This window comes from Triturus cristatus, chromosome 10 (assembly GCF_964204655.1).
Source record: "Triturus cristatus chromosome 10, aTriCri1.1, whole genome shotgun sequence".
Lineage (NCBI taxonomy): Eukaryota > Metazoa > Chordata > Amphibia > Caudata > Salamandridae > Triturus > Triturus cristatus.
In genome coordinates this window covers 46,113,994-46,131,230 of record NC_140593.1, presented here as the reverse complement: position 1 = coordinate 46,131,230, position 17,237 = coordinate 46,113,994, and positions in this window count along the sequence as shown.

The window sequence follows — 17,237 nt, the reverse complement described above, 5'->3', positions numbered from 1 at the left end:
AGGAGATCAGTCACTAATTGGCCTTGTTGTATCTTAGTGCCATGTGAAGTTAAGAAACCCCTCTCTCTCCAGAGACGCCCAAAATTGAACGCGACACCAAAGGCATATTGACTGTCAGTGTACACGTTCACTCTTTTCCCTTTTGATAATACACAAGCTCTCGTCAGTGCTATCAACTCTGTTGCTTGCGCTGAATTGTGTCTAACACGTGCAGTTTCCACAATCGTATGTAAGGCTGAAACCGTATCTCCATTAGGCATCTTAAAACAAGAACCATCTACCCATAGAGTCCCATCTGGATTCTCTAACGGTGTGTCTCTCAGGTCAATTCTTCCTTTTGTCTCTTTCTCAGTACGGAAGAAACAGTCATGTCGATCCTCAACACTCTCCTCATTTGGAAGGGGCAACAAAGTAGCTGGATTCAGGGTATTGCATAGTTTGATGTGCACGTGACTAGCCAGAAGCGTCAGCTCGTAACCAGTTAATCGTGCACTCGTAAGATGCTGTGTCTTCGTTCTGTTTAGCAAAGTATCTACTGCATGTGGCACCATGACAATGAGAGTGTTATCTAACACCATTTCAGCAGACTGTCGGATAGAAATTGCTACGGCTGCTGTGGCTTTGAGACAACTGGGCAATGCTTTAGCTACGGGATCTAACGTAGCCGAAAAATAAGCACATGGTCGCTGTCTATCTCCAAATTGCTGTGTTAAGACTGATAATGCACAACCTTCTTTCTCGTGAACATACAACGTAAAAGGCTTAGTGGATCTGGGGTACCCAGTACAGGAGCAGAACACAGAGCAGTGCGTAAATCAGTGAAACTCTATTGGCACTCATCAGTCCAAGGAAGGGGCTGAGGTGTATCTTTTAAAGTGAGTGCCAGCAAAGGTTTGGCAATCAAAGAGAAGTTAGGGATCCACTGTCTACAATAAGAAGTGATACCCAGAAAAGCAGGTACTTCCCTTTTTGTGGATGGTATAGACATTCGCGCAATCGCCTGAATTCGTTCTGGTGTCAATCGTCGTCCCTCCTTTGATAGGTGATGACCCAAGTAGGTAACCTCTCGACAAACATATTGCAGTTTGGAGGGTGAAACCTTGTGATTCAGTTTAAACAAGTGACGCAACAGTGCAACAGTGACATCTTTGCAGATATCTTCTGAATCGGCGGCGACTAACAAGTCGTCCATATATTGGATAAGGGCAGCACCAGACGGCAAATGAAAAGTATCAAGATGACCAGGTTCATAATACAAGCATCGATTGTCTGCGATAATTCTTTGTAATAACCTGCAGGGTTCCTACGAGGATCTGGTAGAGTCTGCTTAAGGACCAAAACTTCAGATCTCTTCCATGGCACATGTACCCATATACACTGAAAATGAGCAGGAATAGCTGGATTAGCACCTGCTGCTGCAACTTCCTCCTTCCAAACTGGAGGAACCTCTCTCATAGGATAATTTTTCGACGTCAGTTTAACCATCGGATCGGAGTCAAGAAAAATCTGAGAGAACAGTAAGGTGCTATAAGAGATGAGTGTCCTTACAGCTTCCTCAACTTTAGAACCTACAATAAGTCCTTTTTCAAAATCCGCTTGGACATCTAGCAAATCTTGTGAGATCGGACTCGAACTCACATCTTCCCATTCTTTCATGAGAATGTCGCACATTACATTAAAAACATACCTTTGCGTAGGCGCATTCCATTGCAAAAAGGTAGGCATAATATCATACACACTATATTGTGGACCCTTCTTGATCCATCTTCGTGCAAGAGAATCTAGCTTCTCTCGTTTCTCAAAATCTGGGAACTGACTACGAGATTGTCTTCGAGCAAAAGCCGAAGACGCATTAAGAGCTCCAAAGAAAGGAGTCAGAATACTAGTGACAGAATCTGTGAGACGCTTACATATAGACGGTGAATTAGACTTTAGAACTGGAGACAGAATATTAGGAGAATTATCAAGAGAAGGAGTAGAAATTACAGGAGGAGCAGAAGGCAAAGGAGAGCTAGGATCAGGAGATGAAGGCAAAGAAGTTGAAACTGATGGTAAAACCGGCAAGGGCGGTAATACTGGAGGAGACATATGCTGAAGAGCCGGAACCGGCGGAGGTACCACTAGCAGCTGAGCAGGCTGTAATGGCTGAATCACATTGGCATTTTGCGCATAGGGCAGAGGCAAACTTAATAAATGGGACATTAGGGGATCTTCCTCTATATCTTTCTTATTATCAGAAGAAGAAACAGGCAACACCGGATAGCATTTATCTATCGCCATACGATGTTGTCTTTCTGAAATTTCAGTCGCATTGTCAATTTCATCATTTTTGAACTGTTGGGCAGCCTGTATAATTGTCATACCCTGTGCTTTTCTATCTCGTTTTGCTTGTTTAATTTCTTTCTGTTTGGCTTCCTTACGCCAAAGGCGGAAAGAGTCAAACATTGCCGGCCGGGCTTTTCTTTTGAATAATACTGCTTCTAAATCATCTAGCACATCAGGGTCAAAACTACAGTTTTCTGGCCATTTGAGAACACCATCTTTCTTCGTGTATCGAGTCCATGTCTCGTTAAAGGCAATGGGGCCGATACCATGTTTCGAATAGAGCTCATATGTGGGAGTTCCAACCGAAGGAATCGGACAAGAGTCCTCAAGTCGGGAGTCCCTATTACAACCAAGACAACAAATTCTTCCAAACTTAGTCAGACCAGGCATTTTGCAATGTCGTTGCAATGACTAAATCTAAGATACCTAAGTACATCAAACAAAGAACCAAAGTTGTGGGCGCGACCCACGAAAATACTTAACTTAACTAAGGACGTCTTCTTCCACCAACAGAGGCCCGTCTATCGTCTCGCTTTACCATACATCACCAAAGGAATGGGCCAAAGCAGGGCGGCAGTCAGAGCAGCTGTCGTCAGTAGCCGTCAGGAAGGAGTAACCGCGCTGCAAAAGACCTTCGGACCACTTTCGACATACAGGGGTCGCTTAGTGTGGCTCGCGAAACCCTCCGGAATTTTCTTGCGAGGTTACTCACGACCTTCGAGCAGAACCGGTACCACTGAAGCCGCCCCGCGTTGGGCGCCAATTGAAGAAACAGAACCATTTGGACCTGGCGGCGCAGGGTACGCCCTCTGTCTCCGGAGTTCACCTGCTTCGCTACACAGAGACACGGGACACTCTGTCGGCGTTAGAAGATTGGATTTATTTAACTGCAGCTAGTATAGTTATCCTAGAAGTACACAAAGTAGGTTCTCAGGAGACTGCCACTTCACTCTGTGGCGCATCAAATTAAATACTATACAATACATAATTATTAACAAAACACACGCCCCAAGCAAAGAAGAAAAGAGCCAATAGGGTAAATGGAAAACAAAGCGGAACCAGTACGAAAGGTTCTAAAATAGACATATCGAAGGGACCTCTCCTCTAACTGTGTTTGTCATCCCACCCCGAACTAATTTATTAACAGATTACAACTGACTTGCAGGTGGTGAGATATGTTTGTGTGTATTGGAGGACAGGCATGACACAAGAGAATGCTAGCAGGAGACAGTGAAGGCCAGTCGATAAGATATGATCGGGAAAGAATAGTGTGAGCCTACAGATAGTTGAAAGAGGGATTAGAAAAGCCACACAAGGATTAGTGTATTCGGCTAGGCCAAACACCAGCCTCTCAAACAAGGCCGAGGACGTATTTTGACACCAAGCTACGGGAAAAGCAGAATAGACTTCGTTCGCCGTGCTGCCTGAGTGATGGCAACACAAAATGGCGGCGGGTCACAAAATGGCGGGTCGATTCGATCGTGATCGAAAATCGAAGTTCCTCATATGACGCCCTGAGAATAGTCTTGACTGCTTGCGCCACACTACCTAAAGGGTGAGCAGGGGTTATTTGAAAGGGTGATCCCCTTACTCTGACTTGGAATTGAGAGTCTCTGCTTATCGCAAGGGCATACCTGTGCCAACTAGAGACCCCCATTTCTAACAGTCAACACAACACACTGCCTACAGAGGTGCACACAGGGGCAACAAAACACGCAGCCTACAGAGGTGCACACAGGGTCAACACAACACAGAGATACAATCAGGGGCAACACAACACACAGCCTACAGAGGTGCACAAGGGCAAAACTTTACAGAGGCAACATAACAGGCTGCCTACAGAGGTGCAATCAGGGGCAACACAACACGCGGCCTACAGAGGTGCAATCAGGGGCAACACAACACATGGCCTACAGAGGTGCAATCAGGGGCAACACAACACGCGGCCTACAGAGGTGCAATCAGGGGCAACACAACACGCTGCCTACAGAGGTGCAACCAGGGGCAACACAACACGCGGCCTACAGAGGTGCACACAGGGGCAACACAACACGCTGCCTACAGAGGTGCACACAGGGGCAGCACACATCCTACTAGGGCGTGCAAAATGGCAATATAACCCTTTATGAGAGACATCAGGCTGGACCAACACACTGCCTATTAGGGTGCACACAGGGGCAGCACATATCCTACTGGGGTGCACACTGGGTCAATATAACACTGGAACCTAGTATGCAACACAGTGTCTCCTTCAGGCCTCTCAAGGGCTGTGAAAAGTGCTATATAATGCCGGGTACACACCTGGAGCTATACCACTTTCTGGGAGAGTCAATTGTGTGACATGCTGCTTAATGGAGTTTATAACACTGAGACACAACTGGAGCAATATACTGCCTACAGGGGGGGACACTGGGCAGTATGGCACTGAGAGACTCACCAGTGCAGCCACTGCCAACAGGGGGAACACTGGGCAGTATGGCACTGAGAGACTCACCAGTGTAGCCACTGGCTACTTGTGGAACACTGGGCACTATAGCACTGAGAGACTCACCAGTGCAGCCACTGCCTACAGGGGGCACTGGGCAGTATGGCACTGAGAGACTCACCAGTGCAGCCACTGCCTACAGGGGGCACTGGGCAGTATGGCACTGAGAGACTCATCAGTGCAGCCACTGCCTACAGGGGGAACACTGGGCAGTATGGCACTGAGAGACTCATCAGTGCAGCCACTGCCTACAGGGGGAACACTGGGCAGTAAAGCACTGAGAGACTCACCAGTGCAGCCACAGCCTACATGGGAAACACCGGGCAGTATAGCACTGAATGACTCACCAGTGCAGCCTTTGCCTACAGGGGGAACACTGGGCACTATAGCACCGAGAGACTCACCAGTGCAGCACACTGATTACATGGGAAACACCGGGCAGTACAGCACTGAGAGACTCATCAGTTCAGCACACTGCCTACAAGGGGAACACTGGGCAGTATAGCACCGAGAGACTCACCAGTGCAGCACACTGCCTACAGGGGGAACACTGGGCAGTATAGCACTGAAAGACTCATCAGTGCAGCCACTGCCTACAGGGGGAACACTGGGCAGTATAGCACTGAGACACTCACCAGTGCAGCCATCGCCTACAGAGGGAACACTGGGCAGTATAGCACTGAGACACTCACCAGTGCAGCCATCGCCTACAGAGGGAACACTGGGCAGTATAGCACTGAGAAAAGCACCAGTGCAGCACACTGCCCACAGGGGGATCACTGGGCAGGATAGAACTGAAAGACTCACCAGTGCAGCACACTGCCTACAGGGGGAACACTGGGCACTATAGCACAGAGGGACTCACCAGTGCAGCACACTGCCTACAGGGGGAACACTGGGCAGTATAGCACTGAAAGACTCACCAGTGCAGCCACTGCCTACAGGGGGAACACTGGACAGTATAGCACTGAGACACTCACCAGTGCAGCCACCGCCTACCGGGGGAACACTGGACAGTATAACACTGAAAGACTCACCAGTGCAGAACACTGCCTACCGGGGGGACACTAGGCAGTATAGCACTGAAAGACTCACCAGTGCAGCACACTGCCTACTGGGGGGACACTGGGCAGTATAGCACTTTGATTTGATTTGATTTGATTTAATTTGAATTGTTATTTGTAGAGCGCGCGAATGCCGTGGCGTCTTGGCGCTAAACTGTGAAACATGGATATGAGCCCCCTAGATGTGAGTTTAATTTTTGCCAAAAAGCCAAGTTTTTAGATCCTTCCTGAATCGCATCCGATTCGGTTAACAGTGCAGAGGGTGTGGCATCTGGTTCCATAATTTTGCCGCACAGAAGGATAATGTACGTCCTCCCCATCTAACCTTCCGTGTTTTTGGGACACAGACAAGTCCTTCCGTGGATGATCTAAGCGTTCTAGCAGGGAGGTATCTTGTAAAAAGTTTCCTAATTTCCCCGGAGACACCTCCATGGAGGGCCTTTTGTACCAAACACAAGGCTTTAAAGTTAGCCCTCTGACGGACTGGAAACCAGTGTAGAGTTTTAATGGCCTCTGAGGTAGGATGGCCCTTAGGAATGTTCATAAGCAGTCTAGCCACCATGTTCTGAAGTGACTGAAGCTTCCTTTCCTGTGCTTTATCAATTCCCACAAAAAGAGCGTTGCAGTAATCTAATTTAGATAGAAGAAGTGCAACTACAACAGTTTTTTGAAGTTTGGTTGCTATAAATGGGAACATTTTCCTCAGAGTTTTTAAGAGGAAGAAACAGGAGGAAGTTAGTTTATTGATGTGGGCGGATAGATTTAGTTGGTTATCTAGTGTCACCCCTAGATTTTTAGCCTTAACAACGGGGTGGGGCATACTCCCGCCACTGTAGGCCACCAGCTAGTGTTCCATACCGATGGTCCTTTACCAAATTCGAGGACCTCGGTTTTATCAGTGTTTATTTAAAAAAAAATTGAGCTCATCCAATGCATAATATCCCTCAGGCAGGCATGGAAGCCGATAGCTGCTGTATCAGAAGATTCAGCGACTGAAACAGTAAGCTGTGAGTCATCGGCATACATGATTATGGAGAGTCCATGTTTCCTGACCAGATCGGCCAACGGGGCAACATATATATTAAAAAGAGTTGGAGACAAGGCAGACCCCTGCGGAACCCCACATGGGAGTAGGAACGTTCCAGACTGCATGTTCTCCCAATGTATATTTTGCTGTCTGGCAACTAGAAAAGAGGAAAGTAAGTTTAATGCAGTATCCTCCACCCCTGTCTCTTTCAGCCGTTGCACCAGTACCAGATGGTTCACAGTTTCAAACGCCGCCGAGAGGTCCAGCAGAACCAGAATTGCTCTACTGCCCCCATCCACTGTACTTCGAATCTCCTCGGTTGCCAGCACCAATGCTGTTTCTGTCGAATGACAGGGCCTAAATCCATGTTGAGTACAATCCAGCAAGGAGTTGTCTTCTGAATACTGGATTAACTCCTTATTTATGGCCTTTTCTAGAATCTTTGCTGGCAACGATAATCAGGAGATTGGCCGATATTTTTTTGGTTCGAAGGGATCTGAGGTCTGTTTTTCTAGGATTGGCCTTATACAGGTTTTTTTTCCATGCCTCAGGATATTTCCATGTTGCTAAGACTTGATTCAAGAGGGGGGTAAGATATGTACTGATAACCTTAGAGGCCAAATGGAAAACTGCTGGGGGGCATGGGTCGTTTGGAGAACCAGATTTAATGGATATCAGGAGGTCATTAACCTCCTCAATAATAAGTGTCGTAAAACAGCCCAGTCTGCTGTTTGTTGCCCAGACTTTTATATTTAGAGAGTTATTATCCGGCCTGCTTTTCACTGAGTTTAAAAGATCATCATATATTACTTGTACTTTGTTTTGGAAGAAAACAGCCATTGTATTGCAAAAGGCTTGGTCAGGTATAAATTTACCTGAGTGTTGAGGGGTGACCAATGTATGTACAGTTTTAAACAGCTCTTTTGAGGAGTGTGTCGCCTCGTTTATTTTAGCAGTAAAATAGGTCCTTTTGGCTTTGATAATAGTCTGTTTATATTCCTCCAAGCATTGGTTATATAATGCCTTATGCTCTAGACTATAGTCTGTCCGCCAGGCTCGTTTTGTCCGTCTGCATTTCATTTTTAATATTTTTACCTCTGGACTATACCAGGGTGCCGTCTGGCGTTACTCTCCTGTTGATTTTGTTGATTATAGGGGCTGTTTTATCTGCAGCTGTTCTAATCCAGTTGTCAAATTGATACAACTGATAAAAGCACCTGTGCAGCACACTGCCTAAAGGGGGAAAACAGAGCAGGATAGTACAGAGAGACTCACCAGTGCAGCCACTGCCTACAGGGGGAACACTGGGCAGTAAAGCACTGAAAAACTCACCAGTGCAGCCACTGCCTACTGGGGGAACACTGGGCAGTATGACACTGAGAGACTCACTAGTGCAACACACTGCCCACAGGGGGAACAGGGGGCACCATGGCACTGAGAGACTTACCAGTGCAGCCACTGCCTACAGGGGGAACACCGGGCAGTAAAGCACTGAGAGACTCACCAGTACAACCACAGCCTACAGTGAGAACACTGGGCAGTATAGCACTGAGAGACTCACCAGTGCAGCCACTGCCTACAGAGGGGAATAATGGGCAGTATCACACTGAGAGACTCACCAGTGCAGCCACTGCCTACAGTGAGAACACTGGGCAGTATAGCACTGAGAGACTCACCAGTGCAGCCACTGCCTACTGGGGGAACACTGGGCAGTATGGAACTGATAGATTCACTAGTGCAACACACTGCCCACAGGGGGAACAGGGGGCAGTATGGCACTGAGAGACTCACCAGTGCAGCCACTGCCTACAGGGGGAACACTGGGCAGTATGGCACTGAGAAAATCACCAGTGCAGCACACTGCCCACAGAGCGGCACTGGGCAGTATAACACTGAGAGAGTCACTAGTTTAGCCACTGCCTACTGGGGGAACCATGGGCAGTATCACACTGAGAGACTCACCAGTGCAGCCACTGCCTACGGTGGGAAAACTGGGCAGTATAGCACTGAAAAACTCACCAGTGCAGCCACTGCCTACTGGGGGAACACTGGGCAGTATGGCACCGAGAGACTCACTAGTGCAACACACTGCCCACAGGGGAAACAGGGGGCACTATGGCACTGAGAGACTTACTAGTGCAGCCTCTGCCTACAGAGGGAACACTGGGCAGTATAGCACTGAGAAAAGCACCAGTGCAGCACACTGCCAAAAGGGGGAACACTGGGCAGGATAGCACAGAGAGACTCACCAGTGCAGCACACTGCCTATAGGGGGAAGACTGGGCAGTATAGCACTGAGGGATTCACCAGTGCAGCCACTGCCTACATGAAAACACCAGGCAAAACAGCACTGAGAGACTCATCAGTGCAGCACGCTGCCTACAGGGGGAACACTGGGCAGTATAGCACCGAGAGACTCACCAGTGCAGCACACTGCCTACAGGGGGAACACTGGGCAATATAGCACCGAGAGACTCATCAGTGCAGCACACTGCCTACAGGGAGAACACTGGGCAGTATAGCACTGAAAGACTCACCAGTGCAGTGTTAGAATGCGACCTCAGAGGGGCCCGGAGGGCGCCCTGACTGCCCTGAGACCCACCCTCGAAGTATCGTAGCCGGGCACTGGTGAGAGATTCCTCCGGGAGGAACTTCGTATCTAGGATCGCACACTCGGCACCACACGACAGAGGGACACCACAGAAGGAGTTCTTACGAGCAAATCTTTATCAAGTTAGAGTAGTAGGATCTTTATGATCTGCACGGCAAATATATACAAGCAGAGCGTGGGCTCTCAGAGTCTTGGAGGGGGGTAGCGGGACAGTCTTTGGGGATATGGATCAAATGCAGGAGCGTACCCGGCGCACAGCTCACAATCCTCGAGCTGGGGGATACGCTTGTCGTCGTGGGGTCCGGCGGGACCAAGAGAGTCTGCAGGAGCCGCGAGTCACTCAGCCAGGCTCAGATACAAGTTCGGTGGTCTTACGATCTTCGAGGAGCCGCGAGTCACTCAGCAGGGCTCAAGCACAAGTTCGGAGGTCTTACGATCTTCAGGGAGCCGCGAGTCACTCAGCAGGGCTCAAGCACAAGTTCGGAGGTCTTACGATCTTCAGGGAGCCGCGAGTCACTCAGCAGGGCTCAGGTACCAGTTCGGAGGTCTTACGATCTTCAGGGAGCCGCGAGTCACTCAGCAGGGCTCAGGTGTTCCAAGGCGAATCTGCCGGACAGTCCCAGAGCACCCCTTGTTATAGGGCGACTCCTCTTTGATGTCCGGAGTCTGTGCAGGCAGGGGTCTTGTCACCTGGGGGTCGCTTGTTGGGGGTTTCCTGCCATTGTCCTTTGATCCTTTCAGGGCCGGGTCGGGAGGAGCCCCAGACACCCAGCAGGCGTGGAGCCAGCCCTCGGGGAGGCCGGCAGGTCGATCGAAACCCACCGTCCCAGGGAAGCGCAGAGGTGTGATAGAAACTGCTCCTCCCTCTCTCATCCCAAGGGGAGCGTGATGTCCTCCAGCCGGAGTGGCGCCTCTAGGCCAGGGTCGCGCTGGGGCCGGGCAGCCATCTTGGTGCATGAAGTGGGCACGCGGGCCCGGTGTGGCCGAAGGGAGGAAGGCCATGGACGGGGAAGTCCGGGTTGGGTGCGTGTGAGTTCTGGTGGGGAGGATCGGCTAGGCCGTGGGTTTGGGGGCTGGTGTGAGGTGCAGGGGTCAGGTCTAGCTATGGTACGATGGCCGGGTCTAACATGCGTCCCCCCAGCTGAAAGCCGGAGAGAACTACCCATCTTCTTGGGGGTTCTCTTCGCTGAGGCGGAAGAACCGGGAGAGGCCATCGGCGTTGGCGTGGTCATTCCCAGGGCGATGTTCTACGGTGAAATCCATCCCCTGGAGGGAGATTGACCACCGCAGTAGCTTGGGGTTTTCTCCTCGCATCTGCATGAGCCATCGCAAGGGGCGATGGTCGGTTTGGACCTTGAAATGGGTGCCGAACAGGTAAGGGCGTAGTTTTTTGAGGGCCCAGACTACGGCAAATGCCTCTCGCTCGATGGTGCTCCATCTTTGTTCCCTGGGCAATAGCCTTCGGCTGAGGAAGTCCACGGGCTGGTCTAGACCTTGGTCATTCACCTGGGAGAGGACTGCCCCGATTCCATGCTCGGAGGCATCAGTCTGTACCACGAACTCCTTAGAGTAGTCCGGGGCCTGGAGGACGGGGGCAGTACACATGGCCGCTTTCAGGGCCTCGAACGCCTCTTGGCAGGCAGGGGACCAGTGCACCTTCTTGGGCTGTTTTTTGGACGTGAGTCCCGTGAGGGGACCGACCAGGCTGCCGTAATTCCGGATGAATCTCCGGTAGTAGCCCGTGAGGCCCAGGAAGGCTCGAACCTCCGTTTGGGTAGTGGGTGGTTCCCAGGCTAGGATGGCGTCGATTTTGGGCTGTAGGGGGGCGACCTGGCCGCTTCCGACCTGGTGCCCCAGGTAGGATACCGAACCTTGCCCAATCTGGCACTTGCTGGCTTTCACGGTGAGGCCTGCCTGGCGCAGGGCGGTCAGTACCCTCCGAAGGTGCTGGAGGTGCTCACTCCACTCAGAACTAAAAACTGCGATATCGTCGAGATATGCGGTGCTGAATTTTTCCAGCCCGGCCAGGACTCTATTTACCAGTCGCTGAAAGGTGGCCGGGGCATTTTTCATCCCGAACGGCATCACGCGAAAGCGATAGTGCCCATCCGGGGTGGAGAAGGCGGACCGCTCCTTGGCTCCTTCTGTGAGCGCAATTTGCCAGTAGCCACAGGTGAGATCGAAGGTACTGAGGAATCGAGCAGCCCCGAGCCGGTCAATGAGCTCGTCGGCTCGGGGAATGGGGTGGGCATCGGTTCGGGTGACTTCATTGAGTCCCCGGTAGTCCACGCAGAAGCGGAGTTCTGGCGCGACCCCGGGGGCGGCTGCTTTAGGGACCAGGAACACGGGGCTGGCCCAGGGGCTATCCGAGGGCTCGATTACGCCTAGGGTCAACATTTTTGAGACTTCGGCCTGGATACAGGACCGGACCCGATCAGGGACTCGGTAGGCCCGGTGTCTCACTGGCGGACTGTCCCCGGTATCCACGTCATGGACACACCAGTCGGTGACCCTAGGGACCAGGGAGAAGAGGTCCGAAAACTGCCCTAGGAGCTGGCGGCAATCTTCCCGTTGCTGGGGAGTGAGAGACGGGGAGAGGTTCACTCCTTCTACGGAGCCGTCCTTCTCTTTGGTACACAGGAGATCGGGGAGAGGATCGGACTCCTCCTCGGCCCCGTCATCGGTGGCCAGCAGCAGACTCAGCTCTGTCCGCACAAAGTGGGGCATGAGGCGGTTCACGTGGAGGACCCGGAGGGGGTCCCGGGGGGACTGGACGTCCACTAAGTACGTGACCTGGCTCTTCCGCTCAACCACTTTGAAGGGCCCTGTCCATTTATCCTGGAGGGTGCAGGGTTTCACTGGGGCCATGACCCATACCAGCTGGCCCAGCTGAAATTCGACCAGAGTGGCGTTCTGGTCGTACCAGCGCTTCATCTCTTCCTGACTCGCCTCCAGGTTGGCCTCGGCCATCTCTCGGAACCTTCGAGTCTGATTTCGGAGGGTCAAAACATACCGGAACACATCTCGGGGGGGGCCTCGAGTCGCCGCCTCCCAGCCTTCCTTGACCAGGCTGAGGGGCCCCCTGACGGGGTGCCCGTAGAGTAACTCAAAGGGGCTGAACCCCAAGGACTTCTGGGGAACTTTGCGGTATGCGAATAGGAGGCAGGGGAGCAGGATGTCCCACTTACGCCGGAGGGGCTCTTCCAGGCCCGCGATCATCCCCTTCAGAGTCCGGTTAAACCGCTCTACCAGGCCGTTTCCCTGGGGGTGGTACGGGGTGGTGAATTTATAGGACACCCCGCATTGTTGCCATAAAGACTTCATGTATCGGGATATAAAGTTGGTACCGCGATCGCTCACGACCTCGCAGGGGAAACCCATGCGGGAGAAGATTCCCATCAACGCCCGGCCCACCACGAGGGCCGTGACGGTGCGCAGGGGGATGGCCTCAGGGTAACGGGTGGCATGGTCCACCAGGACGAGGATGAACCGGTGCCCTTGGGAAGTTGGGAGGTCCAGGGGCCCTACAATGTCGATCCCGACCCGCTCAAAAGGGGTACTGACGACAGGGAAGGGTTGGAGGGGAGCCTTGCTCTTCCCTCCGCTCTTCCCACTGGCCTGGCACGTGGGACAGGACTTGCAGTGGGCTCCTACATCGGCTTTCATCCGGGGCCAGTAGAAGTGGGTCACGAGGCGACTGTACGTTTTGTCCTGGCCCAAGTGGCCTGCGAGGGGGACATCGTGGGCCAAGCCCAGGAGGAGGTTTCGGAAGCGTAGGGGTACCACCAGCACTCGGCCGGAACCTAGCTCCACCGACTTCTGTTCACTGTACAGGAGGCCATTCTCCTAGTACATCCGGTGTGTCCCCGTCTGGTCGCCCGCGGCCTGGGCCTCTGCCTGTCGCTGGCGCCCGTCCAGGGAGGGACAGGAAGCCTGCTCTCGGCAGAACTCTTCTCGGGAGGGGCCCCCTCGTGGCGCCACTGGGCTAATTCGGGCAGATCGCCGAACTCGGTGACTGAGGTGGAGTCGGAAGGCGGGGGTTCGTCACTAGCGATCGACTCCTCTGGTGGGGTAATGGGGGGACCCTCGGCTGGGACCATCCTATCTTCCGGGGTCGGGGCGTCATCGACTTCCCTCAGGGGGGTCAGTCGGGCCGCCATTGATCGAGTGGTGGCGCACACCCACTCAGGGAGGCCCATCATCCCTAGATGGGTCTTGCGCTCAACCTGTCTCCAGGGGGAACTTTCCAGGTCGTTCCCCAGGAGACAGTCGACGGGCTGGGAGGTTCTCACTGCGACCTTCAATTTACCGACCACCCCTCCCCACTCAAAGGGCACCAGGGCTACTTTACATAGGCTTTCTGTGTTGTCGGCTGAGATGACAGGGCAAAAGACGTTGGGGAGGACCTGGTCTTCGTGTACTAAATGGCTAAGGACACCGGTGATGCATGCCCCGGTGTCACGGAGGGCTTCTACTTGGTGGCCATTGATCATTACGAGCTGCCCATATTTCTTTGTGTTAGAGGGTAGGAGGCTCCCAGGGACCATCTCTCTATCTCCTAAGGATACTAGTGCCATAGCGGCGGGTTCCCACTCTTCGGCCTCCTCAACCTCCTCCCCCAGGGCTACATTGGCGATCTGTCTAGCAGGGGGTGCTGTCTGGGGGGTGCGTGGGGCCATGGGGCATTCAGGGTCGTTGGCGTAATGCCCGGGTTTCTGGCAACGGAAACAAGTGATGGTCACCCGGTGCCCCCATCTAAGGGGGGGGCGGATACAGCAGGTGGGGGTGCCGGGAAGGGTGGAGGTTGGGACTTCGGGGGACTAGCCTGGGACTCTCTCTGCCCTCCCTGGTTTCCCCCCCCCTCTCTGGCGGGGTGGTCCCTGACTGGCTCGGGGGTACTCTCCTACAGGGCTCCGGGAGACCCGGGTGTTGGTCCAGCGATCCGCCTCGACAGCCAGCTTTCTCGGGTCCGTGAGCTTGCTGTCGAGCAGGTGCTGGCGGATTTCTACAAAGCAGTTGGCCGCCAGGTGTTCCCACAACATAAGGTCGGTTAGTTCTTCCAGGGTGGTTACCTTGCTGCCCTTGATCCAACCATCGAAGGCGCGGCTTTAGAAATTCACATATTCAACCCAGGTGGTACCCGGGATCTTCCGGCAGTCCCCGAACCGCTGGCGGTACATCTCCGGGGTGAGGCCGTACCTTGTGAGGAGGGCCGCTTTCATGTGTTCATAGGACGTTTGCATGGAGGGGGGTAGGTCGAGCAGGGTGTCTCTCCCTTCGCTCAGGAATCGTCCCCATAACCCAGCCCCCCAATCTTTCTGTGGGACCCGATGGGAGGCCATGGCGACCTCGTAGGCCCGGAACCACTGCTGAATGTCATCATTTTTATGATATTCTTTGACCACATCCTTGGGGATGTGGACCTTCTGTTCCGTCGGGGCGGCCGCCTCCCGGCTCCCCGGGGGCCGCGCTTCTTCGCTCCTTGCTTTCAGTTCTATTTCCTTCAGGCTGCGTTCATGCTCCAGTTGAAGTCTCTTTCCCTCGTGTTCTCGTTGGAGTTTCTTCTCTTCCAGCTCTCCTTGTACTCGCAACTGTTCTACTGCTAGCTTTTTCTCGGCTAATTTCAGCTCGCCCTCAATTTTGAGTTTTGCTAATTCGAGCTCGTGATGGCGACTTTTTTCTCTGTCTGCGAGTTCCTCCGGGGATAGGCCCCCGTCTGGTACGAAGCCTCGCACCTGGTTGTTGCTGCGTTCTCCTTGGGAGGGTCCAGCTTCGTCGTGGGGTTCCCCCGCTCCTTCTGGCCGGGAGGCCCCTGAATCCACCCAAGCTTTCAGTGCCTTTTGCATATCTTCTTTGGTGTTGAGACCAGTGGTAGCGATTCTGAGTTCCTTACAGAATTGCTTTAGTTCTCTGTGAGTGTACTCTTCCAGCTGTTCCACCTGGAACACGGTACTGGCGTCGTCTTCTACGAGAACCACGGCGTTTCCTTCTGCCATCTTTGTCGGTAGTGCGTCAGCCGTTCACGGTACGATCTCTAGATTATGGGCCCGAATCCCGTCGCTTGCCACCAATGTTAGAATGCGACCTCAGAGGGGCCCGGAGGGGGCCCTGACTGCCCTGAGACCCACCCTCGAAGTATCGTAGCCGGGCACTGGTGAGAGATTCCTCCGGGAGGAACTTCGTATCTAGGATCGCACACTCGGCACCACACGACAGAGGGACACCACAGAAGGAGTTCTTACGAGCAAATCTTTATCAAGTTAGAGTAGTAGGATCTTTATGATCTGCACGGCAAATATATACAAGCAGAGCGTGGGCTCTCAGAGTCTTGGAGGGGGGTAGCGGGACAGTCTTTGGGGATATGGATCAAATGCAGGAGCGTACTCGGCGCACAGCTCACAATCCTCGAGCTGGGGGATACGCTTGTCGTCGTGGGGTCCGGCGGGACCAAGAGAGTCTGCAGGAGCCGCGAGTCACTCAGCCAGGCTCAGATACAAGTTCGGTGGTCTTACGATCTTCGAGGAGCCGCGAGTCACTCAGCAGGGCTCAAGCACAAGTTCGGAGGTCTTACGATCTTCAGGGAGCCGCGAGTCACTCAGCAGGGCTCAAGCACAAGTTCGGAGGTCTTACGATCTTCAGGGAGCCGCGAGTCACTCAGCAGGGCTCAAGGTACCAGTTCGGAGGTCTTACGATCTTCAGGGAGCCGCGAGTCACTCAGCAGGGCTCAGGTGTTCCAAGGCGAATCTGCCGGACAGTCCCAGAGCACCCCTTGTTATAGGGCGACTCCTCTTTGATGTCCGGAGTCTGTGCAGGCAGGGGTCTTGTCACCTGGGGGTCGCTTGTTGGGGGTTTCCTGCCATTGTCCTTTGATCCTTTCAGGGCCGGGTCGGGAGGAGCCCCAGACACCCAGCAGGCGTGGAGCCAGCCCTCGGGGAGGCCGGTAGGTCGATCGAAACCCACCGTCCCAGGGAAGCGCAGAGGTGTGATAGAAACTGCTCCTCCCTCTCTCATCCCAAGGGGAGTGTGATGTCCTCCAGCCGGAGTGGCGCCTCTAGGCCAGGGTCGCGCTGGGCCGGGCAGCCATCTTGGTGCATGAAGTGGGCACGCGGGCCCGGTGTGGCCGAAGGGAGGAAGGCCATGGCGGGGAAGTCCGGGTTGGGTGCGTGTGAGTTCTGGTGGGGAGGATCGGCTAGGCCGTGGGTTTGGGGGCTGGTGTGAGGTGCAGGGGTCAGGTCTAGCTATGGTACGATGGCCGGGTCTAACATGCAGCCCCTGCCTACAGGGGGAACACTTGGCACTATAGCACTGAGAGACTCACCAGTGCAGCACACTGCCCACAGAGCGGCACTGGGCAGTATAACACTGAGAGAGTCACTAGTTTAGCCACTGCCTACTGGGGGAACCATGGGCAGTAGCACACTGAGAGACTCAACAGTGCAGCCACTGCCTACGGTGGGAAAACTGGGCAGTATAGCACTGAAAAACTCACCAGTGCAGCCACTGCCTACTGGGGGAACACTGGGCAGTATGGCACTGAGAGACTCACTAGTGCAACACACTGCCCACAGGGGGGGCAGGGGGCACTATGGCACTGAGAGACTTACCAGTGCAGCCTCTGCCTACAGAGGGAACACTGGGCAGTATAGCACTGAGAAAAGCACCAGTGCAGCACACTTCCTAAAGGCGGAACACTGGGCAGGATGGCACAGAGAGACTCACCAGTGC